Genomic DNA, 26774 nt, shown 5'->3' with positions numbered 1-26774 from the left:
GGTTTTAGATTCTGTGTCCGCTCCTATCTGCTGCAGATCTATGCATAAAGTAGCATATCATTAGGAATCAGTTCATTGAATTATTTTTGACAGTTGTGTTTTGTTTTACCCCCCCAGTCTCTGGACTAATCAACCTCTGGTTCCTGGCCATTCAGGCAGTATATGGCACAGTCTCCATTGAGTCTAGAAAGTCGAGGAGAAGAATCCCAGCCTGCACTCGCTGGACATCTTATGCTCAATAAACTATGTGAGAACTGTCCTCAGCAATAAGGCCCCCGGTGTCAGTTTTCAGAGAGTGATTTGATGTTCTAGCATCAGCTTGTGTTTTTTTGGGGATCTCGAGGGAACCTCCTTAGCAACAACTCAACCAAATGTAACCTCTGGAAGCTTTGACTGGCTGCAAAAGATGACCAGGTCAGACTCACCATCCTCCATTACCAAGAATTCTCACTTCACATAGGCTACGTTCCCCACTACAACAAGAGAGGGGAAAAAGTGACCATCAGACGCTTGTAGCCCCAGCCAGTCTTTCTGCCCCCAAGTCCTGTAATTTGAAAACAAAAATGAGAAGCTGCATTTGTTGGTTCTTTGTGCGTGTCTGTGAGAAATTTCCCTAGAGGATATAGGAACCTGATTCTGCCATGGAGGCTACCACTGGAGGAAGAGCTAAGGAAAGCAGTCTTGGAATTGTGTTCGCCAGGATGTTGAGTAGAGAAAGCTTCAACCCTCCAAAGCGTTTTGAAGTAGAGACATATTGGTCATTTGTTCCACATTGAACAACTAAGATAAACAAGCAGACTCCTGCCTTTTGTCGCATGTCAAACATTCTGTCCTCAATAAGAATAGAAACTTCATTGGAAGCCACATGTGGCTTCTGAGCTCAGGCCTGTCCATCAGCAGGAACAGACGATCCGAAAGCACCAGCAGGCAGGGTATGCATTTGGATACAGGCACTATTCCAATCTATTGCTGCCAAGTAAAAGCAGTCTAGTCTCCGTGAATGCGGGAAATGATAGCCCATGCTGGAAGAGATAGCGGCATTACTGAGGACCGCTGGGGAAGGTTGATCGCGTGGCACTGGGCTGCAGACGGTGAAAGCCGTGAAGTTAGCAACAGGGAAGGGATTACTTGAGAGCACGCCTTGGAATGGGAATAGAGTTGGGATGTGGACAAGCAAGATCCCCATCAGGAGAAGTGTGTGCTGACTGTCCTCGGCCGCCTGCCTCTCTACTGGCGCATGGTCCTGGAGGAGGGTGTAGGCAGTGTGCTCTCAGCCTCTATGAGGGAAAGGGTCCAGGCTGACATCTTTTATTTATGCACTACTATTTCCTGAAAAGCTAAGAGTAACCTTCAGGGCCCTATCAATTTTAAAAAGACAAATCTTTCCTGCGGAGTTTTGAAAGCTGATGGGTCTACTCAAAATTTTAAATATTTGTTTTGGTTAAAAATAAAAGTGATTGCTATCCATTAAGACTGCTAGTTTTTTTTTTCCTCTTTCTTGATCTGTAAGAAATTATTCAAGGACCGAAGTAATTACTACACCTGGGATTATAAATTATTAAAGCACACTCAGACTTGGTCTCTCCTTTATTTTTAGCATAAATTAGACACACTTATTGGTCTGAAAGGGAGATAAAGTCTCTGTGCAGGCGAAGCCAACTCGTTTGCTCCGTGACGGAGAAAGAAGTCAAAAGTTGTGCTACAGCGTTAATGTGGGCAACAGATACACTGACCAAAGGGAAAGGAAAGGGAAAGCAATGTTTTCTAATGTATGCTCCATGAGCCTTACTTACTTTCTTTCTCACTCTGTGGAAAAAGTATTTGTACTCCTATCTTACAAAGTAGAAAACTGGAATGTTTGGAAGGTCCTGTGTCTCAAAAGGAAAGGAAGTTCTGAATGTGGTGGCGCACACCTTAAATCCCAGCACTTAGGAGGCAGAAGTGGGTGATCTCTGAGAGTGTGAGGTTAGCCTGGCCTACAAATCAAGTTCCAGGACAGTTGAGGCTATACAGACAAACCCTGCCTCAAAACAAAACAAAGCAAAACAAAACAAAACAAAACAAGAACAGGACGCAATGATGGAGCACAGGAAGGTATCAGGGCCTTCTGATTCATAAACTATGTTTTCTCCTTTAAAAAACTGTTGTTTTGTCTTATGTGTTTAAGTGTTTTGCCTACATACCTGACTGCGTACTACCTGAGTGTCCTCAGAGGCCAGAAGAAGGCAATAGGTCCCCTAGAATTGGAGGTACAATTTGTAAGCTTCCATGTGGTGCTGGGAATCGAACCTGGGTCTTTTGGAAGAGCAGCCAGTGTTCTTAACCTTGATCCATCTTCCTAGCCCAGAATCCCATATTCTTAATAACCTCGCTTGGCTTACTGCACACCTGTGAGGTCTGCAGGGACTTGATGAAACCTCCCTTCAAGGTCAACTTGACTACTGTGTCCTTACTCCTACCACTGCTGTGCCTGCTGCAAAATCTGCATGTCTCAGGGCAGATAGGGAAGTCCGAGGTGGTGTGCGCATGACTCTCTGGCAGCCTGTAATGTGACTTTTAGTATTGCTCCCTATGTCTTGTGATAGTATTACCATTAGGAGCTTAGGAGTAAGAAGTGAAACCAGGTCAGATTTTTTTTTTTTTTTTTAGGTCAGCTTCATCTCAGCTACTAGACTTTTCACCAGATGGATGCAAAGCTCATTTTGAGGAGAATCCTGCAGTCAGATGGGATCAAGGGAAAGACTCTTCAATTCTCTTAAAGGTGCTTGGTACCTAAGGCACTAAAGATGGCTCTGAAGGGAAAGATGGTGTGGGCTGATTGCCTGGACATTTTTCCATGGCCATGCACAAGGCTGTGTGCTGGGTCCTCTGGCTGTCACAGCACTCTGCAAAGTCCAGAGCTCCTGGACTTGTGGTTCCCATGGCTAAAGGTACGGCCGTGTGTTAGTACATGATTCTTCGGTCCATGATAACTGTCCCATGACACAGTAAGGAAGCCGAAAGTCCCTTTGCCTAGGGACATGATAAAGTCTCAGTGCAGCAGCAATTACTCCTCTCCTGTTTGTGGTGACCGCTGTGCAGTCAATCTCAGGCATGTGATTGGTCAACTCTGTAGAAAGGATGTGAACTATGAACTAGAACAGCTGTATCTTGGTGCCGCCCTTATTTAAGGACCCAGGTAAGGGAACCCAGAGAACAAGGCTGTGTGTGGTGTGGTTCTTCCGAGAGTTAACAGTGGCACGTATTAGCTCGAGTTTATATAATGAGTTTAGGCTGTGCTTTTTGGCATTCTTAAACAAACATGTTGAGTCTAATTTTAAAACCTGTTTTTTTTGTTTGTTTGCTTGTTTACTTTGTTTCTCTTTTGGAGTAACTTTACTTATTATTCTAGAGAAAATTGGAGTAAGTTGGTCATCATGAAAAGACCAGAGCTGAAGAGTGTATGTTTTTGCTTGTGTACAGTGTATTTCATACAGGGAACTTCTTGACCACAAATTTGGAGTCTAGGTTTCCTTTTCCCACTTGACATCAACTTAATACAAAACCAGATGAAAACGAAATAAAACCAATACCTCTTCCCAAGTCTTTTTACTTTTTAAATCTCAGAAAAGTAGCAGATGCTAATTGAAAGGCTTTGTCTTCCTTTCACCATGGTACGCTATTCCAGCCCTAATATTACACAAAACAGAAAATCAACACGCCCCAACATTGCTTATGAGGACAGGGAACTCTGGATCTGTTTTCACGAACACGCAGCATTTGGCTTTGCTTTGGGTGGCACCGAGAGACGAATCCAGCTCTGCCTCTAGAATAATCCAGATCACTTTATCATTCTAATGACGTTGATAATTACAGGCACTTTCCAGACACCTGGATGTGGATAAATGGTTGAGTGTTTCCTCAAAGTATTTTCCTCAAATAACTTCTTGAAGTTAGAGATCATTTGTTCTGGGAAATTTTCAGAAAAACACACCAAAGAAAGGTCAGTGAGGTGTTAGAAGTCACGTGTAGTAATGTTTCACCATGGGGTACACGTGTGGCAATGGTTCACTCTTGGGTTGCTGCTTTCGTAAAAACTCGGTCAGATCTTGGGAGCTTGTCATGGCTGTCCTACAACCTAGACTTCCTTACCAATGCGCCACTGGCTCCTTTTCTATTGGTCTCATGTAATCTGCTTGATTCCTTGTAAGACAAGTATAATTCTGGCACTGAAATTACCGTGCACAGTGGTTCACCTCAGTCAGTAGTCTCTGGTTTCGTGAGAAGCTTGTAGCTATGAAACCCAACACTGGTGTTTGATAAGCACTTTCAGAAGGCTCATCTCTGTTTGGATGTTACCCAGGCACACTAGAAAACATTGGAGGGCAACGTGACTTGGCTTTTTGCACAGATGCTACTAGCAAACTCTGGGAAGGCCCTGTGAGCCCGCATTTCCTGATAGTTGCTCACTAGGTGAACTTGCCAGAAGAGAATCGTGTCTAATTGCCCTGTCCTAGTCCATTTATTTTTGTTGCCATCTTGCAGTGTTGCTTTTGGAAAGATGTTATTTACATCACTGATCAAAAACAAAAGCAAGGGGGGCTGTAGAGATGGCTCAGAGGTTAAGAGCATTGCCTGCTCTTCCAAAGGTCCTGAGTTCAATTCCCAGCAACCACATGGTGGCCCACAACCACCTGTAATGGGGTCTGGTGCCCTCTTCTGGCCTGCAAGCATACATGTAGACAGAATATTGTATACATAATAAATAAATAAATATATATATAAAAGCAAGATACTGCTATTACAAATATTTTCAGCCTTCCACTAAACACCTAAAAGCTGAGTTTTCTGTGGTGATTTGAAGTTTTGTCTCTGACTTTGCTTAACACGAAAGTGTTAAAAAAGGACATGCCTTTGTTTGTCCATAGGCTTTTATTTCTACATATTATTTAAACATCTTTGGCTTTTAGTCTGTTTTTTATGGTTTATTCAAGTTTTACTGCTCTTCCAAAATGACTTGCATATTTAAATCTTAGGTTTTAATGCATTTCCCTTTGCAAGAAAAAATGGTAACTTTTAATGGGTAGTTGGATGAGAAGTCTAGAATGGAGATATTAAGGTTGTGGTGCTTGTGTGAATGCATGCATGCATATGTGTATATGTGTGCATGCATGCAAGCATGCATGTGTGTGTTCATATCTCCCTTCTTTTGATTTTGCTTTGCTGTTTTGAGATTATTTATTATTATTTATTCCCTAGCATTTTCATGGTTTTGGTTAACCTCTTTAGGTTAAGTTAGGGAATCTATACTCAGGTTCTAGGTATATATGTGGCTCAGTTTTCCAACTGAGTCATCTTCTCAGCCCCTACAAATCTTTCTTAAGTTAAATAGGAATCATTGAAGAGCCAAAGGGGAAAACCATGGAATATAAAGTGTTCGTCTTAATAATTTTGCTTCATTTACTAAGGAGATGATGGTTCCAGTTGATTTCCTTGACCTTAAAGTTCATCTAGTTTGAAGTTTTCTTGTATGACACAGGATGATAAACACATGTCTTGCCTACTTTCTGGGAGACAGTACTTGTGGACCATAGCATCCACAGGGCCCAGTGCAGGATGGAGTAGCCTTCAGCCAGAGACGAATTGAAACCTCAGAATGAGAAAACCTTCTCCGTAGGTTTCTAGCATGTGAACGGCTGAACGGGGGAGCCTGAGGCACACCCTGTGACTAGGGAGGTTTATCATGGGTGATTGTCTTGGACCACTCTAAACAGTCAGGTTTGGTATTTTCTCTCTAGTGTTCTCTCTAGGCTATATGGCTTAAAGGAGGGAAAGTTTTAGGAAGAGTGACCCTCTCACCTTCTCATGGGTCCGGCTAGGAAACTGGATGTTTTTAAGTGATAATGATAATACAAGTTCATGTAGACTGCTAGGGAAGGTGTCTTTGTTGTTAAGCTGCTTATATTAAGGCATTTCTTCCCTCCTTCAAGTGACACATCATTTTTATGTGGCAGACGTGTGACACACTAATTACAGTGCTGGCCCCTTCACAGACTTCAATGGGCTAAAGAGGACAGACATCTTGAGACCAACCTTTTGACAGACCTCAGATAATGGCTCAACTGAGGTTCCCTTGGTTCTGAGCAGAAATGAACCTGTGGATTACCATTAACTAGAAGTAAATGTTCCCAGCAGGGAAGAGCCATCACCGACGGGATGCACCACTGTTCTGTTTACGGCTCCATGAAGGATCGTACTGAGGAAATTGAAATAAAACTCCGTTGATTTGGCTTTAAGCATGCATACATGAAATATTGATTTAGTCTAGTCTTAACTTGAAATGTAAGATGTATACAATTGAGCATGTCTGTCAAGTACACTGGCGGGCAATGCACAATTAGAGTCTCCCATAGAAACGTGAGAAGGACCCAAGAGCATTGCAAGGGTCTAGGGTGCATGGTGGTTGCTTACATTCATTTGGCTAAAGGGGGGGGGGGATGGCTTTCACAACAAAGAAGATTGAACTATCCACTCATATATACATCCAAATGCTATATGCATTTTCTTTATTTGAAACCCAAGCAATGAAAACGTGTTTTGGGATTTATCACACACACAGTATCTCTCCTAGTTTCTATTGTAGAAACCCTTCTTGTCTATGCTACTCTTACTTTCTACCAACCATAAACATGTAGCCTGCGTGGGCACTGTTAGCTTTTCAGTGCCGAGGACCCTGCCCATCCTATATTTGTAGCTCAGGAATATTTGGTAAGTAAACGAACATGTTGAAGTTGGGGAAATACTGCTCTTGTATCAGGACTTCTCTCATTATTAATTTGCTTTAATTCCTGGGTAGTTTTATTAAAAAAAAAAAAAAACCACTGAGTTCAATTGTCTGTTGTCCGTGAAAGAGCCGCTTGAGGTGAGATCATCCAGCTTGCTTTATTCGGGTTTTGGCACTTCTGGGATTGAACCAAGATGCTTCAGATGGTCTATAGACAAAACACCTAAATGACTTAAATGGAGTCAGTGCTCTGATTTCTATGTGTTCACTATTAGAGCATACGCGTACATACACATCCCCATTGTCTTCACAGTCATGTCCTTTACTCTTTATAAATCAAAGCTTCTCTTTCTAAATTCGGATAGCTACATTGCCTGGAGTATATAAACTCAGTTGACCATCCACTCTGCCACCTACATGAGGGCATTCATGAGTGTAGTCATGAGAATGAAGGTCAGCTCTATTAATAACCGACTTAGGACAGTGTAACATCAACAACGTAAAGCAAAGATGGCCCTGTCACAGATCCTGCATGCTTCTGATTATACCAGGTTTAAAAAAAATAGAATTCTAAGTAATTTGAGAGCAGCCAAATGGGAAAAAAGTTGTTAAAAATTGAAAAGCATTCTTTACAGAACTGGTTAGTTGACTATATCTAAAGAGTTAAAGATTTCTAAAACAAATAGATAAATAAAGACACAAAGACCAAAAAACCAAAAGAGCATCATCTCAGGATATCTGCTGAGAAAACAAATGATACATACAAAGATATTTATACTAGCTATATGTATAATATTTCTATGATGGATTATTCAAAATCTTCAAGGGTGGAATGGCTTGTAGTATAGTCACATAATATATATGTATAGTCACATAATATATGTATATATATGTATATATATAAATGGAAAAAGAAGAAACCAATGCTTTGTGTATTAGTATGGATGGCCTTCAAAAACATAATTCAAATGGATTCTGCTGTATGATCCCACTTTTGAATTCTATTAGCAGATGAAGTGGATGTATAGGTTAGGGATTAAAGTGACTATAGCCTGGGAAGGGGACTAGATGAAGGCAGTGACTGTCTCACACCTGCCCTGGGCCACCGTTGATGAGGCTCACTGTGTTTAAGACTCCGTCAGGCTCTATGCGTGTGATTTACCGGCTTTGTGTACTTTGCACTTGTGTGCAAGCATGAAGACCTGAGTTCTAATTCTCAGAACCATGGGGAAAATCCCTGCAATGGGGAAGAAGGGAGATAGAGATAGGCAAATCCTGTGACAGAGCTGGGCGGTCAGTCTAGTTGAAATGGTGAGCTTTGGGCTCAAGAAACTTTTCTCAAAGGAAGAAGGCAGAGAGCAAGAGAACAGCCGATGTATTTCTCTGGTCTGTGCATTTGAGTGCACAGGTATGGCCCTCACACAAGCACACATGCGTTCATTACATACACATACCCTCCCACCCCATAATTTTGAAGTTTGGATTTAGAAAGTAGTTCATGGGAAGATTTCTCACTCAGCATGTATGAAGCCCTGGGTTCAGTCTCTTGTACTGAAGGTGCGTAGTTATAATAAAGAGAAAGAACCCAGACTAGAGGGATTTGTCCCAGAATTTTCTGATGACCCAAGTTTGAGTCTTGCAACCCTGTTGATGGAGCACAGCATGAAGGTCCTTGCACACAGAGATCTCCAGAGAGCCCAGGAATCTTAAGTCCCCAGGGTTTTTCTTTCAAAAGGAAAGACATATAGACCATTTTCTTGGAAAGCTAAGAACTGGAAGTGATCAGTAGCCTGGTGATCTGTATCTGTATGCCAGGCTGTATCAAGCTCTACAACCAGGACGGGAGGGGAACAGCAATGTAACTGGGCTTTACAACCAGGGCATCCTCTAGCTCCCACATCCAGGACCAGAGATGGCTAATAGTGCAAATGACCTCCATGCTATCTGGATGGTCTAGACCAGGCCAGATCTTTCCCTAGGCCCTTAAGCTAATACAAGTAGCCTATCTCTAGAACTCATCTTCTTGGAAGAAATGGCATGTACCCTGAGTCAAGTTCAATGTAATTATGCTGTCTTGTGCTGTACACCTGGGATTATATTTCACTAGGAAACTTTTTTTCCCCCCAAATTGTTTAAATTTGTTGGGAATAAGCTGCCTGGTATCAGAATATCATTAGAAGTCTTGATCCAGATTGATGAAGTCAATCTGAAGTGAATTTTTATTCTTATATTCACTTTGCTTTCCTGCCTGGACACCTTCAGGGATCCCTGTCACCATGTAAAGGTAGAAGGAAGAGAGTCAGTTTAACAGAGCTAATCTCTGACCACACACGCACAGTGTGGCATATTCCCCTTCCCCAGTCTCCCTCTCCCCTCTCTGTGTCACACACACACACACACACACACACACACACACACACACACACACTAAAAACTAAAACCTCTTTAGAAAGAAAAAGAAAAGGAATTAGAGCTGATTTCCAGAATCAGTGAAGGTTTGCTGGTGCTAAATTGAATGTTGGTGTTATAATAATTAATAGGCTATCCAAAGCCTTATAGGCAGTAGAACCATGACTCCTCAGGCTTTTTTTTTTTTTTGGGGGGTGTAATTAATGCTCTCTTGAATTCTCAAAAATGTCCTGTTCTCTGAAAACTATATATGTAACAAATTACTCTCAAAGCTTAATTAAAACAATTCAAACACAGCTCATGCTACTTTGCACTGGGCTCAACTGGCCAAAGTTTCTATTTCTATTGGTCCTGAAGGATATATTCAGCAAATGAGTTGGTTTGGACAGCACAGGGGTGTTCCATTCATGAATTCTTGTGCCTCGGTGGAGATGGCAGAAGGCTGGGTTCAGCTGTGGCAGTGGCCTGAGGGTCTCGCTTTAACTCTCTCCACAGTAGAGGACCTGTTGTGCAGGGCCCGAGGCAAAGTGGCGGCCATAGTGAGTTCATTTGTCAAAGCTCATCCTAGCCAGGGTGATGGTTTACACCTGATATGGAGGCGTAGCGTAGGGCGTGAGTTCTTTCCTCACTCACTCCATCTGTGTGGCTATAGGACGTTCTCCCTCATTCCAGCTGGGTAAGGCTCTTCCGATGTGGCCAGTCGGGGAAGGGGTGCCAACAGTCTTATAAGTACCCTATCTCATAAGCTCTGTAAGGAAGCCAAATAAATTCCCTGATTCCCCAGAGTAAACATTGTTAGAACCGTACCTCAGTTTGTCATTGGGACTTTGGGAGGAGGGAAAGATGTTGCTTTGTGTCTTCCCCACGACAAGAATTTTGGCAATAAGATCTTAGGGTAGTCAGACTTCAATCATGTTCCTATACAGGTAGAAGCAACCTGAACTTTTAGGATGTAGCTTTCAAAACCCCTGCATGTCTTTCTGCTTCACTCTGCTGGTTAAAGCAGATGTAGGCTGCTCATGTTCAAGAAGAGGAGTCAAAGCCTCCTTCTCAGAAGGAGGATGCCAAAGAATTGCAGCCAAATATCATAAACCACCGTGCTCTCCTTGAAGCAGGTCCAAGGAGAGCTTTTAACAAGTCTACACTCTTGATATCTTCTGTCTCCTGTTCTTCTCATACTTCTGCACTGTGAGCTAATATTTAATTGTTTCCCCATTCTTGTGTTCATCTTGTCTTACCAGTTGCTAACTACTGCCAATTATTCTTTTGCTAAAATTATCTGAAAGAATCTTTCCTTGTTTGCTAATAAAATCCAAGCTCTTTTGTCTGCCATTCAAAGGTTTTTATCCCCCTAGTCCAACTTAAATTTCCGAACATATGGTCCACAGCATCAGCAGCTAAGATGAGTTCTCTTTTCAGTAATGGCTCTGACATGCTTTCCATGTTCCTCCAGGTACTTCCTCACCATGCTGCTGTAAGTGACTCCCACCCAGGAAACCGACTGATTTGCCAAGATGGACTTTGGTGGGGTTATTGTCTGGTCTGCTGTTGTCTTCCTATGTGGGATGCATAGATATCTACTCATGTCTCAAGGAAAAAATAAACTCTCTTCCAAGGTGTTCATTTGTTCATTCAACAGCCATTTACTGACGGGGTGGTTTCTCATGCTCTTTGAGTGACCGTGGAAACCAGCAGAAAAAGAGGCATAAGTACTCCTCACTCAAGAACACTGACAGATTTCTGTTGACTCATCCTATCCCTGATCTTCTCATCACCATTCACTCGGTTCTTTCTTCCACCCTAGAGCTTGTGTGAGTAGCTAAACTCCTAAGACCCTGAAACTCGCTAACCATGAGACAGTTGTGCATTGGGCCTCAGAATTTGTTTTCTTTCTGTAAAGTGGGTTAATAATATCTCTCACATAGGCCTATGCCATTCAAATGTTATTAAATATAAAACACTCAAGGTAAAGCTTGGGGAACAGTAAGCAATAGGTAGGTGTTAGTAACAATTGTCACTTTTCTTAAAGAATTGTTCTTCAGAAGTCTTATGGTACATACCTGCCCCCTTAGGCTGTAGACTTGCCATACTGGGGCTGAGTAATGTCCCTTGTGTAGAGAAGCGGGCTGGCAGGAGCAGGAGCTTCTGGGCCAGATGGGAGAGCTGGAGTCCTGCTCAACAGCCCATTGGTGCAACCTTTGGCCAACTTCCATCTCCGTGTTTTACTTTTTCCGTTTTTAAGCTCTGCATAATGATATCTAACACGGAGTTGTCATGGGGCATAATGAGGTCTGATTTGTAAATTGCCTAGTTAAGTGTCTGATGCATGGCACGATTGCCCAAATGATGATGCTAATGATGCAGAAGAGCGTAACGATGATGGCGAAATGATAACTCTGACGGTTCTTAGAATCCCTTCCAGTTGCTCTGCCACACGATTCGGTAAGTGTCCTCTTGGATATTTCAATACCATTAAAATCATAGTTTCCCTAACTAGCATTATATTGTATTTAATTAATCTCCTTTTTATAATTTTCTGTAAATGGTTTACGCTTTACGTTCCAGACCGTATAAATCGGCTTCACCCTGGAAATGATTAACGTGCTTCTTCACACGTGTTCATCACAGTTCATTTCACTGGTGCCTTCTAGAAGAACAGTCAAGGGTTTCCAGAATTTCCTATTACCTACCAGGGCACCAGACAAGTGAGCTAAATCAATGTCTTTCCTTGCTTACGTTATTATTTGATGAAAAACTACTCGTACCAAGGAAATTCCTCAAAGACTTTTATGCGCGCCCACCTGTCTGTTCTTATCACTGTTGTAGATATGTCCATGGTACCATGGGCTTTTTAAATGATTTATGTCATCCACTGGACATTCCAACAACTTTGATATTGTTATATGTCAGGTTCATGCTTGAGAGCTTACGAAACAAATAAACAATCTAATAAATTGTTGTGTGATGTTCTACTCTTTTGGTTTTCTGAGGGGCCATCCACCCAGGTTCCAAATGAATTACACACAGAGACTTATTCTTAGTTATGACTGGCCTTTGCTTGTTTCTTGTCAGCTTTTCTTAACTGAAATTATCCTGACTACTTTTTGCCTCTGGGCTTTTATCTGTCTCTATTTCTGTGCACCTTTCTTTCCTTCTTACTCCGTGGCTGGCTGTGTAGCTGGATGACTGGCCCCTGATGTCCTTCTCTCCTTGTTCTCTTGCTCCTCTTCTTCCTCATTTCTCCTGTTTATAATCTCTGCCTGCCAGCCCCGCCTATCCTTGCTCTTGCCTTTCTATTGGCTGTTCATCTCTTTATTAGACTGTCAGGTGTTTTAGACAGGCCAAAAAAAAATCATAGCTTCACAGAGTTAACCAAGTGCAGCATAAACAAAAGCAACACACTTTAAGCTAATATCCCACAACAATAAATAAATCATATCAATAAGTCTCAAAATGTTTTAAGTTAGTTTACAATTTTGTGTTGGGTCACGTTCATAACTCTCTTTGGGCACATGCAGCCGACATGCCATAGGTTAGACATGTCTGATGGTATGGGGCTTCTTTAAAAACTGCCATATACTAATTGCACAAACTAATAGGAGATAATGAGCTTCATTGAGATAATTTAGTTTATGCACACAACACATTTCAGCTACATATGCCCTTTGATTAGCATCGTTTACTCTCCCCTACCCCCTCTGCCTGCCTACTTGTTCTCAGTCTCCATTTTAACCACCGCCTACATCCCACACATGAGAGAAACCATGAGTCCTTGTTTTACTGATTCTGGCTTGTACGCTTTATATGATTATCTTCAGCTCCTCCTATGTTCCTGCCAATGACAGAATTTAGTTCTTCTTTGTGGCGAGATAAAATTCTAGTGTGTATGCTTACTACACACATCGGTTCATCTGTTGAGGGATGTCTAGGCTGATTCCATATCTCAGCATTATGAACAGAGCTATAGGAAAGATGTCTGTGCAGGTCCCTCTGAGGTGCAAACTTTTATTCCTTTAGTATACCAATGATTGGTATAGCTGGATAACACAGTAGTTCTACTTAAATCATTTGGAGGCTGTACTGGAACTCGCTCTGTAGCCCAGGCTGGCCTCGAACTCACAGAGACCCACCTGCCTCTGCTTCCTGAGCCCTGGGATTAAAGGCGTGCGCTACCACCACGTGGTTCCACTTAAGACTTTTAGGAACTTCCATGCTTCTTTCCTGGTGACTGAGCTAATTTACTACCTCCCCTCCCCCCCGGCAGTCTCTCTCCTTGAGCAAAGCGAGCCCAATACTTATAGTAGTGTATGCTACTTCAGGAGTTGCTTCTCTGGAATTCCCAGAAAAGTGTTTTTCTCCTCAGTAATGAGCTTCAATTTTATAGACGATCAAAACCTTCAGCAAAGCTTCCCGTTCGTCTGTTACAGAGTAGACAGGAAGGAGATGGTGTTAAGTGACTGGAAACCAAAACCTGTATTTAGCAATTACTTTCATCTGAAAAACAGCCTTTTGGGGGTGTTGGTATTTTCTAAGTATGATGGATTCAGAGCGTATTAAACGCTGCTTCACAGCTGAAGAGAAAGAAGGAGACGGATGCAAAGGAGGGTCCTAGAGACCACGGCATAGCGCCAGCATGGCCATCGCCTCTGCCTCTCAGGACTCCATCCCACTGTCTCCCATCAGCTGGAAAGGAGTCAAACGTGACTTTAGGTTGTTCTGAGAAAATCATCAAAAGGAGAGAAAGTGAGGCATGACTGCAACTGAATGACTTAGGGTCATTGGGAGAAAGGCGCAGTTTCAATACAGCTGACCCTCCATGTCAGCGGGTTCTAGATATACTACGTCAACCAACTGAAGATGAACATGGCTTGCCAATGAAAGGCTTCCTAGAGAACACTTGCATACTATTCTTCATTGCCCTTACTAGGCAAACAATGCAGTTTTTCCACAGCACTTCCTTTCCATTGGGTGATATAGCTAATCTGGAGATGACATAAAGTACACAGGACGGTGTTCATTGGTTATCTGCAAGTGATACGCTATTTTATATAAAACAGTCGAGTGTCTCCAGAGTCTGGTACCTGTGAGGGATCCTGGGACCTATTCCCATGGGTGACCAAAGGCCAACTGTGCTTTATGGACATGCTGGCTTTATGCTTTAGTGATTAAGAGAATTGCATAACAATAACAAAAAGTACTGTGTTCTGAAGCAACCATGTGACCTGTTGAATGAGTTTGGATTTCAATACTGCAAAGACTAACATCCCAGGTGCAAATCCCGACACTTACATTCCTGCAGTGAAAAGCTGCCAGCGGGGTGGTCCTGAGCTCTAGTCAGCCTTCAGATACATTTGATTTGTGCCACACAAAGTAGGGCAGATAATATGGAGTTCCTTTTAGTAGTTAGCAAGATTTATAACTGGAGACGGGCTGGCTGTTGAGCAGACTACACCTGCTTGTGTCTGAGCATATGTCAGGATGGCATTTCTCAGCGTCTGTGACACAGTGTGTATTAACCCATGGATTCCGTGTGAGCAGATATCCAGGGCATCTTCTCCAGGCCTGGCTCAGAACACCCACCTTGGGCAGCACCCTAAGCCCTGTAGGCTTCTGTCTCTCCTCATGGCAATGTGGAAAACTTCCTTGCCCCCCTTCCCACCTCCCCCTTATTCACCCTATCTTGGGACAGAATCATGTGGGCAAGAAATGAGCTTGTTATTTGTGAGCCATTATACGTTCTCCTCCTTATGTGTCCCTAGTGCCACTATGAGAAAAAGGATGGTATCCAACAACTCCAAACCATAGATGAGTAAAGAGTGTCTGTTTAGTTGAACCTCAGACCACCAAGAGCACCCCCCACTTACCCACAGGAAAAATATCCTAAGACACACAGCGGGTGGCGCAAGTCACAGATAGTACTGACCCGCGTGTACACTACAGGGAATAAAATTTGATTTATAAATTTTGCACAGTGAGAAATGCCTCATAACAAAATAAAGCAATTACAGAAATGCGTGATAAAATTTATGTGAGTGTAGTGTCCCTTTCCTTTTCACGCAGAAGTCAAGTGTTGCTCTGTCAGACAAATGACAGAGCAAAGCCGGATGCTGGGAGATTTCATCCCGCGACTGAGACCTGCACAATTCAATCTTTAGAGCTCATTTATCCCCGAACTTTCTGTTAATCTCTTCAGATCACAGTTGACCGTGGGCGACTGAAACAGTGATACGTAAAAATGTGGAGAAGAAGTGACTGATACAGCTGAAACCTGAAAGGAAAAATCGGCTCAGGTCCGGGCTCACAACACTGGTGTGAAATACTGACCGTGGCGGTGGCAAGGTTAAAAGCATAAACGACATTAAAGAGAGCTGAGATAATTTCTGGGAGAATGTATCCCTGCTATTCAGAGACTTTAAAGTAAAATAAGAACACTTAAGAGACATTAAAGGGAAGCCGGATAAGATAATAGCATTTCAAAGCTCTACAGGATGCCATCAGTGTCCTCACTCTGGGCTGTTGGCATGGCTGATCAAGTATGTCTTCTCTTAGGCTCTATTCCCTGTGTTCCATTGTGGAGCATTCTTTCGTACCCTGATCTTGGAAGTCTGAGGACATACAACAGAAAATAGAAGACCTGAATTCCATCCATATTAACTTCAAAATATGACTTTGAATAGATGCCACCTATAACCTCCCATTGATTTCTAGAGATATTAACCCATATTGGGGGAAGCAGCTCCCTATGTGATAGCTATGCAGAGCAGCTGAATGAGATCCACAGTTACAAAAATAATACTGGGCTCCAAAGAGAAGTGGGCACAGCCTTCCATTTCAGGGAGGATCCAGGGTTAACGGATGAGAGACGTCTATGATGCCTCCCCGGAGATGCAATATTGTCCATCCTCTGACCCACTGAGTGACCTGGGTCTACAGTAAAGGATGTCTTTAAAGCCCAAAAAAACACAGAAACATTGCAATAAATTCAGTTTTTAAATTCATGATCAGTGCTTTAGTTCTTAAAAATCTGCAGCATCATGGAGAAATTAAGATAATGTGCCAAGTGGGAGACAATAATATTGACTTCTCTCTCCAATAATTTGTATGAAAACCATTGCTGAAATAAATCTTAAAATAGGAGAACGTTTTCTGTTTTCTCTTTCCTATAAAACCCTGCTTCTGTTGTGAAGACTAACTCACATGCTCCTGGAGTTAAGATGGGGTTGCAAGCTTATGAATCCCCTGAAAACTGAGAGCATCGTAGCTGAAAGTGTGTTGTTTATACCGAGGCTCCGGTACAACAGAGAGTAGTAGCGCATCCGCTGCAGAGCGTCCGTGGCAGTCCGACAGAGAAAAAGTGTCAGTGAGACCGTACCCCTGAGGTTTTGGGTAGAAATGGGGATTCTATCAGGAACTGGGTTACAGGCCATTGGTATTTCATTCCGGCAAAGGACTTGACTGTATTTTGTCCATGCCATGAGGCTTTGAGTGAAGTCAACTTTAAATGTGATGAACTTGTCAATCATTCCAGAAATCTCCAAGAATCCCAGCATTCAGGCTACACTGTGGATTTTGCCGGTTCCTTTCAGTCAAGAATGTAGGGGGGATCAAGTGTGAAAGGCAGAGCCAAAGATTGGCAAAACTGGCATGTTGGCCAGTAAAGACTGTGCCAGCTGCATTCTCTAGTGAGTGCAAGCAGGTCTATGACTGCTGAGGTCCCCTGTGGGCTCCAGACCCCCTCTTCTTTCCTTTCAGTGCAGCGTCACAGCAGGGCCTCTCTGGAGACCTCCCAGGACTCTATTCAGCCCTGGACTAGAAGTATATTATTGTTCCCATTTATTCTAAGGTTTCTGGTTTCTTTGACGGAACCACTTCCGGGTTCTCTGCATCTCCAGTGTGCAGACAGCTGTTGTGGATGACTCAAGAAAAATTTCAGGAAATTAGTCCAACCAAATAGAGGAGTCAACGGTTTCTAACCATCTCAGGCTCACGCAGCACCTAAAAACAAGTTAGGTGCTTTATTATAGTTCATTGCCGTTTCCTTTCTTAGCCCTCTTCTCCTATGGTATTGTCAAAACTTAGAGCAATAGCAAATCCACATGAATGTTTTTAGCATTTTCTGATGCTATCCCAAACAATAGGATCAATTTTACATCAGATTCTGAGATTTTGTGTAGTCTTTACATCTACCTACAAATAACTGTAAATTCTATAGTAAGTTAAAATAAAAAAGATTGTCAGACATCAGGTAAAATATTGAGTTTAGCTAGAAAAAAATTTTTTTTTAAAAAATGAAAGAAGATAGTAAAATTTTTACTTTAGACAAAAGCACCAAAGAAATTTACAAACCTGTGTTCATAGCTTTACTGCATGAAAATATCAGAATAAATATTTTGGACATCTTCTGTATTGTAATCATGTAGCAGCTCCAGGAAGTCCTTAAGCAATCAACCACAAGGTGTTCAGAATAATTGGTGAATCAAACAAAGCAGGCAAAGTACTGATGAATACGTTTACAGGGGAGGGCTTGGATTTATGACTTAGAAATGTGTTTCATGTTCTAGGATAGAGCACAGGAGACATAGAGAAGAAGAGGGAGAGGAGGAGGGAGGAGAGAGAGAGAGATAGAGAGAGATAGAGAGAGAGAGAGAGAGAGAGAGAGAGAGAGAGAGAGAGAGAGAGAGAGAGACGGATTAAGAGCAGATCTCTAGAAGCTGGACAGTGGTTGCCTATGCCTTTAATTCCAGCACAAGGGAGGCAGAGACAGGGGATCTCTGTGTTTGCAGCCAGCCTGGTCTACAGAGTGTATGGTGGATACCCCACAGCATGTGAGCACTAGAAATTATTAGTTGTAATATGCAAGATTTGTGCGTGATTCCCTGGACTGAGGTTGAAGACACTACATATCCAGAAAGAGAAGACAAGCCATCAGAGGTGAGTATTAAACAGTTTCATCACTGTGTAAAGCTGCAATTCACATGAGTTGAACAGAGGGTCAGTGATTTTTACGATATCGAAGCTGTGCGTTTATGGTGAAGCAATTTGATTTAAAAAAGAACACATATACCCTAGTATATTAGAGGAGTTTGTAGTAATCCTTGCTCCACCAACGACAGGAAATAACGTTGTTGGGCTTTGGTCTCCATTCTTTACAGAAATATAGCTGGTGACATAAGCCTGTCGTATTAACTACTCAAAAAGCTGAGGTGGGGGAATCACAAGTTCAAGGCCTGCCTGGGCTACAAAGTGATATCAAGATCAGCCTGAGTAAGTTAGTGAGACCTTGTATCAAAATAAAAAATACAAAGGGATGGGGAATCACTCAGTCATAGAGTGCTTTCCTAGATACACAAGGATGGGGCTAGAAACCATAGAGTGCTTTCCTAGATATGAAAATGATGGGGAGCTTCCTTAGCCATAAAGTTCTTTCCTAGATACATGAAGGGATGGGGGACAGCTCAGTCACAGACTGCTTTCCTAGATATACAAATGATGGAGTTATAGCCCAGTCATAGAGTACTCTCTTAGATACACTAAGGATGGGACGATACCTCAGCCATAAAGTGCTTTCCTAGATACACAAAGGATGGAGTTATAGTCCAATCATAGAGTACTCTCTTAGAAACACTAAGGATGGGACGATACCTCAGCCATAAAATGCTTTCCTAGATACACGAAGGGATGGGGACAGCTTAATCATAGAGTACTTTCCCAGTATTTCAAAGCCTTGGGTTTACTTCAGTGTCACCCACAATACCACTCCAGGATATTTACCCAAAGGACTCTAAGCTAATGTGTCGCAGAAATCCATGCACATCATTGTTTTCTGCAGACTATTTACAATTTCTACATTTCGGAACCAACTAGGTGTCTAACAGCAGTGGATAAAGATATATGCATGGGATGGAAGTTCATTCAGCTACGAAGAATAAAGTTATGTCATTTTAAGGAAAATGGATGGAGCTAGAGATAATCCCATAAGTGAAATAAGCCAGTCTCGGGGATAAATCATGTATGATTTTTCTCATTTGTGGTTCCTACATTTTATATTACACATCAAGTTCATGTGTTTATGTCATTAAAACAGAAGAAAAATTGCTCAAAGGGACAAAGTAGAGTACCAAGAGGTGGGAGGGAGGAGAAAGGGATGTTGAGGGCAATAGGATCAAAATACAATATATCCTGGTATAAAAATGTAAATTCATTAACAAATTTAGATTAAGTTTATTAATGAATTTCAAGTGAAAATCTCTTTCAGATCAAGGCCTGACCCCAACATCAGAGTCAATAAACTACGGATGATCTGGTTCGGAGGCGAACCTGAGTGAATATGACTTTTGAGTGTGATTCCAAAGACACAGAGTGAAGCCAGTCAGTCACACAGATGACACCCAGCCTGTCATTTGTCCTTCCTAGAGGGGAAGTCCCGCTTGTTTCAGCCTTCCCAGTAGAGTATCCTAACAGACAGTGATATGCAAACTGTAATCTTGTAACTACACCACAGTGAGGTTAACTCTCCCAATTGGAATCTGGGCCCCCCACACTAAGGTTAAATAATCAGTTATTTACGTGAGGCCAAGGTTTCACAGAGCAGTGTTTCTTTAAGAGCTGCGAGATTACAAGGAATGGCTTCCCAGTTAGAAATATAAAGGGGGAGGGCTGTATTGAATTTTGTTTTACTTTCCATTTCTAAAATTTCAGGCTTCTTATGCATATCCTTTCTAAGATCTTTTCCTGAACCTTTATCTGTCAAGCCCATCAAGAGCCCGAGATCCATGCACTTTGACTTATGCTTTAGCATAATTCTCCTTAGTTTATTTTCATGCTGTTAAGCAAATATCAGTATTTAATACAAAATAGAAGTGTGTTTATTGCTTATGTCATTCTTATAAGAAGACTAGAAACCTGGGGTACCTTGAGTACCTGGGAAGAGGGTCTGGTGCCTTTTTCAGTTTTGCATCTCCGCATGGAGTTCGATGGTGTTGTAAGGGGAGCTGCTTGTTGGTTCCCGGTTGCTCAGCCCAGAAATAATCAGACAGAAACTATATTATTTAAGACACTGCTTGGCCCATTAGCTCTAGATTCTTATTGGCTAATACTCATATCTTAATTTAACCCATCTCCATTAATCTGTGCATCATCACGAGGTTGTGGTCTACCAGCAAACTTTCAGCACCTCTGTCTCCGGCAGTGGCTCCATGGCTTCTCTCTGACTCCGCCTTTTTTTTCTACCAGCATTCTGTTTAGTTTTTCCTGCCTAACTCTGTTCCCCTATAGTTCTTCTATAGGCCCAAAGTAGTTCCTTTATTAATCAATGGTAATCACAGCATATAGAGGGAAATCCCACAGCACGATGGTACTGATTGTGAGTACAAGAGAGAGTTTTACATCCATAGAGACAGGGTCCTATGAACACATGCTTATTTCTCTATTCTTTAGCTCTTGTTCATATTTCTTTAGTTCTTCAAAGTAGACCAGGATCCTATATTGCAAATCTAAATAATTCCCTTTTCTGTGAATTTCAGTCACCCAGTTTCAATTTCACCACTAATGTGCTATGGTTCATAATTTAAAAGGAAAGGTTTGTGTGCATATAGCATTTCAAAAGGGAAGTCAGTATCTATTACTTTATAGTGACTTTTTGCCCTTGAGCTTACAGTCTTTGTAGATGAGAAGAGCTGCATTTTAAAGGGTATTTTTCTGACTTGTCCAGAGGATTTCCTTTCACGTTGGCTGATTTAGAGAATTCTTATTATCAAACTGAAAAACATTTGTATAACTAGAAGCCAGAGGGTTTCCCTCCAGCAAGTCTGTAGAGAGCTCTGTACATAAAGAAGAAAGGTCAAATATGAGAGGGTTTTCCCTTCATTGCATTCTCAGACAAAAAACTTTGCTAGGACCCAAGTCTTCAGAAGAGAGATGTGTTGGACTTGAGGCCCAGGGGCACCACAGAGCAGCCCTCTGATATCTGCATCACCAGGGTCCAACAAAATGTATTCCCCCATCCTCCCTTGTCTTCTTCTTTTCTCCCTTTCATAGTTTTCTTTCTTTCTTTCTTTCTTTCTTTCTTTCTTTCTTTCTTTCTTTCTCTCTCTCTCTCTCTCTCTCTCTCTTTCTTTCTTTCTTTCGATAGGGTCTCTTGCTTGCTTGAAACTTGTCAAGTAGGTTAGGAAGCTCCTTAGATCCACCTGTCTCTGCACCCCAGCTCTGAGATTACTCTGTCCCAGACTTTATTACTTATTTATTTCTGTAATTTATTTATTTTATGATAGATTCTAGAGTTCTAACTCGGGTCCTTATGATTGAAAGTTTTTTTTTTTTTTTTTAACCAACTGAAGTATTTCCCTAACTCTTATGGGTTCTCCTGCTCCTTCCACACCTCCATAAAAGGTCTTTATTTCTTGGAACTACTGAAAACTCAGTAGGTTTCTTAAAATGAGCAATCATTACTAGGTGCTTTTGGATTAGATTTAAGTGTCTGAGTCAAGAATCATCTGCCAGATTTAGGTGTCTAGGACAGAGTGCACAGCCCTGACTCCCTGACTGTCTGCAGTAACAAGATGACCCAGAAAGCATGTTCCCTCAGGGGTGCATGACCACTCTGGGGTTTGGAAAGTAAACTGAGTTCTTAGATCAGAAAAAACAGAGTCCGTTTGGAGAAGTCTTTGCTCAGAGGTCTTGATACATAGAACCACCAAGTTCTAGGGCATTGCTGTTCTCTGAGTGGCAAAATTGGAGCCAAAAAGCTTTACTATGGTGGGTGAGTTCCTGCTGTTGGGGGACTTATGTTCATGTATATAAGACCTTGCCTCTCCTACATCATGCTTCCTTATCTTCCACGGGCTTTCTCTCAATCTCTGAAGCGTTAGAATGTTTCTGATTTTATTTTGGGATGAAGAAATAGAAGCCCTATGAGTTGAAGTCAGTCATGGATGGACTGTGTGTCTCAGAGATAGGGTGTGCATATATCTGGGTTCTTCAGGATGGTCTTACTTCTGTTTTTTTTTTTTGTTTTTTTTGTTTTTTTTTTTTTTTAGCACGTTGGTAGTGCCCTCTTCTTCACAGGGAACTTTTATTTTACACTATATGTAACCTGCTTTTGAGCTCAGACCTCTTTTTAATAAATTTTGTTCTTTGATAATTACATATATGTAAATAACAGATGTTGGGTAGTCTCCTTTACCCTCTCTTATTTCCTTTCTAATCCTGTCAATTTCCTGTCTTCTTTACAAATATCTTTCCTATATTTTCTAGCTTTTGTTGTTGTTGTTTACTTTGTACTACAGAGTAGGACCACCTGTGTGTCCTGGAATTTGGAATGTTAATTGATTGGTTATATCAAGCCTGGGGGTTTACCAGTGAATATAGTGCCTCTCCTAGAAACGGTTAGTTTCTGTATTAATTGAGGTTACTACTGCTGTGAAGAGACACCATGACCATGACAGCTCTTATAAAGGAAAACATTTGATTTTGGTGACTCACTTACCATTCAGTTAGTCCATTACCATCATGGAGGGAAGAAAGGCAAAATGCAGGCAGACATGGCCCTAGAGAAGGAGGCGAGATTCTCACATCCTGACTCACAGGCAACAGGAAGTGGTCTGTCTCACTGGGCATGACTTGAGCATATAAAAGACTTCAAAGCCTGCCTCCACAGTGACACACTTTCCCTAACAAGGCCATGCCTACTTCAACAAGGCCACACCTTTTTAGTAGTGCCACTCTCTTTGGCAGCAAGTTCAAACCGCCGCAGTTGCCAATAGATCATCAGTAAGTTCTAGGCCCCTGTGAGCCTTTTCTTCATCCATAGCTGACCATTAGGAGGTTCCTGCTTGCATGGTCCAGGTGCCAGTAGGCACAGCTGCTGTAGCTTTTGGTTGCCATGGCAATATCATGCTTAGTTGGAAGGCATTTTGTAACCCTTGGCCCTATCTCATAGCCTTTACAGTCTTTCTGCCTCCTCTTCCACTGCGTTTGCTGAGCCTTAAGGGAGTGATGCAAATGTCATGTCTAGGGCTGAGCCCACAACTGTCCTTTATTTTCCATGTCTTGTGCGGCCATGGGGCCTCTGTGTTTACTTCTGTTCAATACAAAGACAGGTTTCTCTGATTAAGGCTGAAAGTCGCCTTTGGCTGTAGGTATACGCACTGGTATTTAGAGGGTGAGTTAAAAGGAGGGAGGAAGAGGAAGAAGAGAGAACTAGAGAGGGGAGAGGAAGCTGGAGAGGAGAGGGGAGGAGAAAGAGAAGGAAGGCTGGGAAAAACTCCCATTTGCATTGTGAGAGAGCTAGTCTCTTTTGAGCTTTCGCTTTTCATTAAAACACACATGTGAATTAGAAAATGACAGCGTTCCCAGAGAAAAACTAACACATAAAGCTAAAGCACAGGCAGAGCCAGCAAGCTCCCCACCCCGAGAAGCACAGCCAGCCCGCTCAGGCCTGGCTGCCATTCAGCACTGAGCAGAAATTGGAGCCTTCCAGTAGCATTCTCTTATACAGCAGCAGGGGATGGAATTGTCAGTTAAAAAGATGTCTCAGTGAAGGAGTAAAATCCTTGGAAAAGGCAAGGAAAAATTACAAACAAAGCAAGAATCAATGAACCGTTGCTATTCTCCCGAAATTACTTCCCTGGGACATTTTGAAGAAACTTGAAGGTTCAGGTTAAACCTGGCACCCATTCAGAAGGGTCACAGGGAGATGTCTCCTCTTCCAGGACTGGACAAAGTGAAGATAATGAAGCCTCCACCTCTGTTTTTGGGATTTCTGTCTTCAGAGGCATGTTCAGGATCTCTTTTCCTCTTTGTATCCTAAGGAATTGTGGGATAAATTTAGTGTGACCAAACCATGAGATCTTTTTGCAGATCAGTTGGTAGAGTGCTTTCCTGGCACCTCAAAACTCTGGGTTCGATGCCCAGCACTGCACAAACATGGCTAGTGGTGTAGATGTGAGCCTAGCACTTGGGAGGTAGAAGAAAGAGGATCAGAAGTTCGAGGTCATTTTGGATGACTTTCCAAGTTCTGGGCCAGCCTGAGACCTGTGAGGCTCTGTTTCAAAGCAAAACGGTTTGTAACTCAAGCACATCACCACAAACAAACATCTTAAGATGAGCAGGTCCTCCTTTGTTTTCACACTGTCCTCTACCCACTTGGCTCCCTGGCTCCAACCTTGGAAAGACTTGGCAATAAAATGGATGTGTCTGTAGTTACCCAAATTAGTGTGCTAACTATTAATTATATCAAACACCTAAGTCCGTATTTATATTAAATAAAAGGGGCTTATTTAGTTTGGGGGCTCGGGGGAATGTCATCAGCTCTAGTGAGGGCCTTGTGTCCCATGGTAGGACCCCGTGTGACAGGAAGCAACCACAGCGTTAGGCAAGGAGTCAGAACAGTTTTAGGGAGAGTGTTGCAAATTTCAGGGTCTCAGAACTGTTAAATGTTTTCCAATGTCACACCCCAATGACTTGAGGCCTCTCTCAAGATCCCCCCTTTTTAGAGATTCAACCAACACAAGAATGTTAAAGTCAAGACACATTCAAGTGTTAACAATGGCGGCCAAGGTTTGCTTTTATATTTTTGTTACCTGTTAAGATTTCTTGTACTGCTTTTAATTATCTACACCCAAACATGCCTGGCTTGAAAATAAGTCATCTGCCAGCTTGGAGAAAAAATATATATGAATATGAGAATATTATGTAAAATTTCTAAACAAGTTGTTTCAGGTCTTCCTACCTTATATTTTTTTCCCCTAAGATTTATTTTTATTTCATGTGTATGGGTGTTTTGCCTGCACCAATGTCTGTGAACTACATTTGAGTCTGTTGCTCTCACAGCAGCAGAGGAGAGTGTCTGGACCCCTGGATCTGGAGTTTTAGACAGTTGTAAATTATAGATAGAACTGATCACAACCAGTGCTGTTAACCACCGCACCGTATCCTCAGTGCCCCCAGAAATTTTTTTGATTAATCTTTTGCATCTAGTTAGCATTCTCCTGCCTACTTACTGGGATAAGCCTTTCTACCAGCCATGATATCATGACACACACATTTACCACCTTCTGGTGGGGTCAGAACACAGTCTTTCTTCAAGTATAAAATTAGCCATCTGGAAACGTCCCCATCATTCTTCTCCAGTTCAGTCACATGATACAAGGGGAAACATCATACTAACATAGAGGAAACAAAGGGGAAAAGAAGGGAGCCTTCATTATCCAAGCTATAATTAGATGTTTGCTTAATGATTTTGGAACTCTCTATCATGAATCACAGTAATAGAATATGTTTGCAGCAAGGAGATCTTAATTGTTTTGCCTATGTTATCTTCAAAAATTATACATATAATTTCTGTGGACACAGTGTTTTTTTTTTTTTTATGAACCCATGAGACAGTGGTAGTTAGGGTAAGGACTGGGAGAGAGGTGTTAAATGAAAATTGTTGAGTGTAATGTTCCTGGACTTAAATGTCCCTGGTTTTCTGGCATTTTGGCTCAAAAATAAAAAATTCAAGTGTTGGAATATTTAAAATATATAGACATCAATACATGGTATTAAAATGAAGATCAGTGTACCCTCCATCTTATCTTAGAGAATTTTAACCCTTGGCCATGCATTTTGAAAACACATTGTGTGTGTGCGCGTGTGTGTGTGTGTGTGTGTGTGTGTGCAGCATTTGCATGTGATTGTGCAGGTACACTTGCCCATGCGCATATGAATGTAGGGGTCAGAGACTGTCATCGCATGTCTTTCTCTATGACTCTCCACCTTGTTTATTGAGGCAGCTTCTCACTGAGCGTGCAGTGCCCTGTTTTAGCTAGGGTGACCGGCGGTGAGCCTGTGGTGGGATAAGCCCCTCTGCCTCACTCCCCAGTGTGGGGGTTTAGAGGTGCGTGCATCTGCATCTTACTTTCTTGTGGGTACAGGGGATGCTAACTCAGGTCTTCATGCTTGCACAGCAAGTCCTTTTCCCACTGAGCCATCACCTCCTTATCCCTGGGTACATTTTTTTAAAAAGAAAACATCATAGAGACAGCAAATATTCCTATACAGAGTTCTCCGACTCTTCCTCGCCGTCTGAGAGAAAGTTGCTCTAAGAAATTTCCTCATCATTCTCATATATGTTTTGATGCTTTGCATATGTATTGCTACATACTACTGTTTTACATAGTTTCAACTTTACATAACTGATATTGTATATGTGGCATTATTAAGTGCCTTTTAAAATTTAGCATCAACAGATAGAGTCCTGTTTTTCCCCTTTGGTTGTGGTTGTTATATGAACCAGGGTCTTGCTATAGTGTTCAGGCTGGCTTCAAACCTATAATCCTCCTGTCATGGCTTCCTGGGGACTCAGATTATAGGTATGTATCACCATGCTCAGTGTCTCGGACGTGTATAATTGGCTATAATGAATTTTATGAAAATTCTGTGTTTTGTCCACTTTCCTAGTAATGAAAATTTAGGTCGTTTCTGTTCTTAGCAATCACATGCAATGTTTTAATGAGCATTCTTTTTCATTTCTCCAAAAAACATGCCATTGTACCCTTAAAGAATATATGTGAAAACGACATTGGGTGCTGTCTCCCCCAGAGCCAGGCATCCACTCACACTG

This window comes from Alexandromys fortis, unplaced genomic scaffold, assembly GCF_014885135.2.
Source record: "Alexandromys fortis isolate MF-2015 unplaced genomic scaffold, M_Fortis_MF-2015_v1.1 scaffold_18, whole genome shotgun sequence".
NCBI classification, from domain to species: domain Eukaryota; kingdom Metazoa; phylum Chordata; class Mammalia; order Rodentia; family Cricetidae; genus Alexandromys; species Alexandromys fortis.
This window is presented reverse-complemented; position numbering follows the sequence as displayed.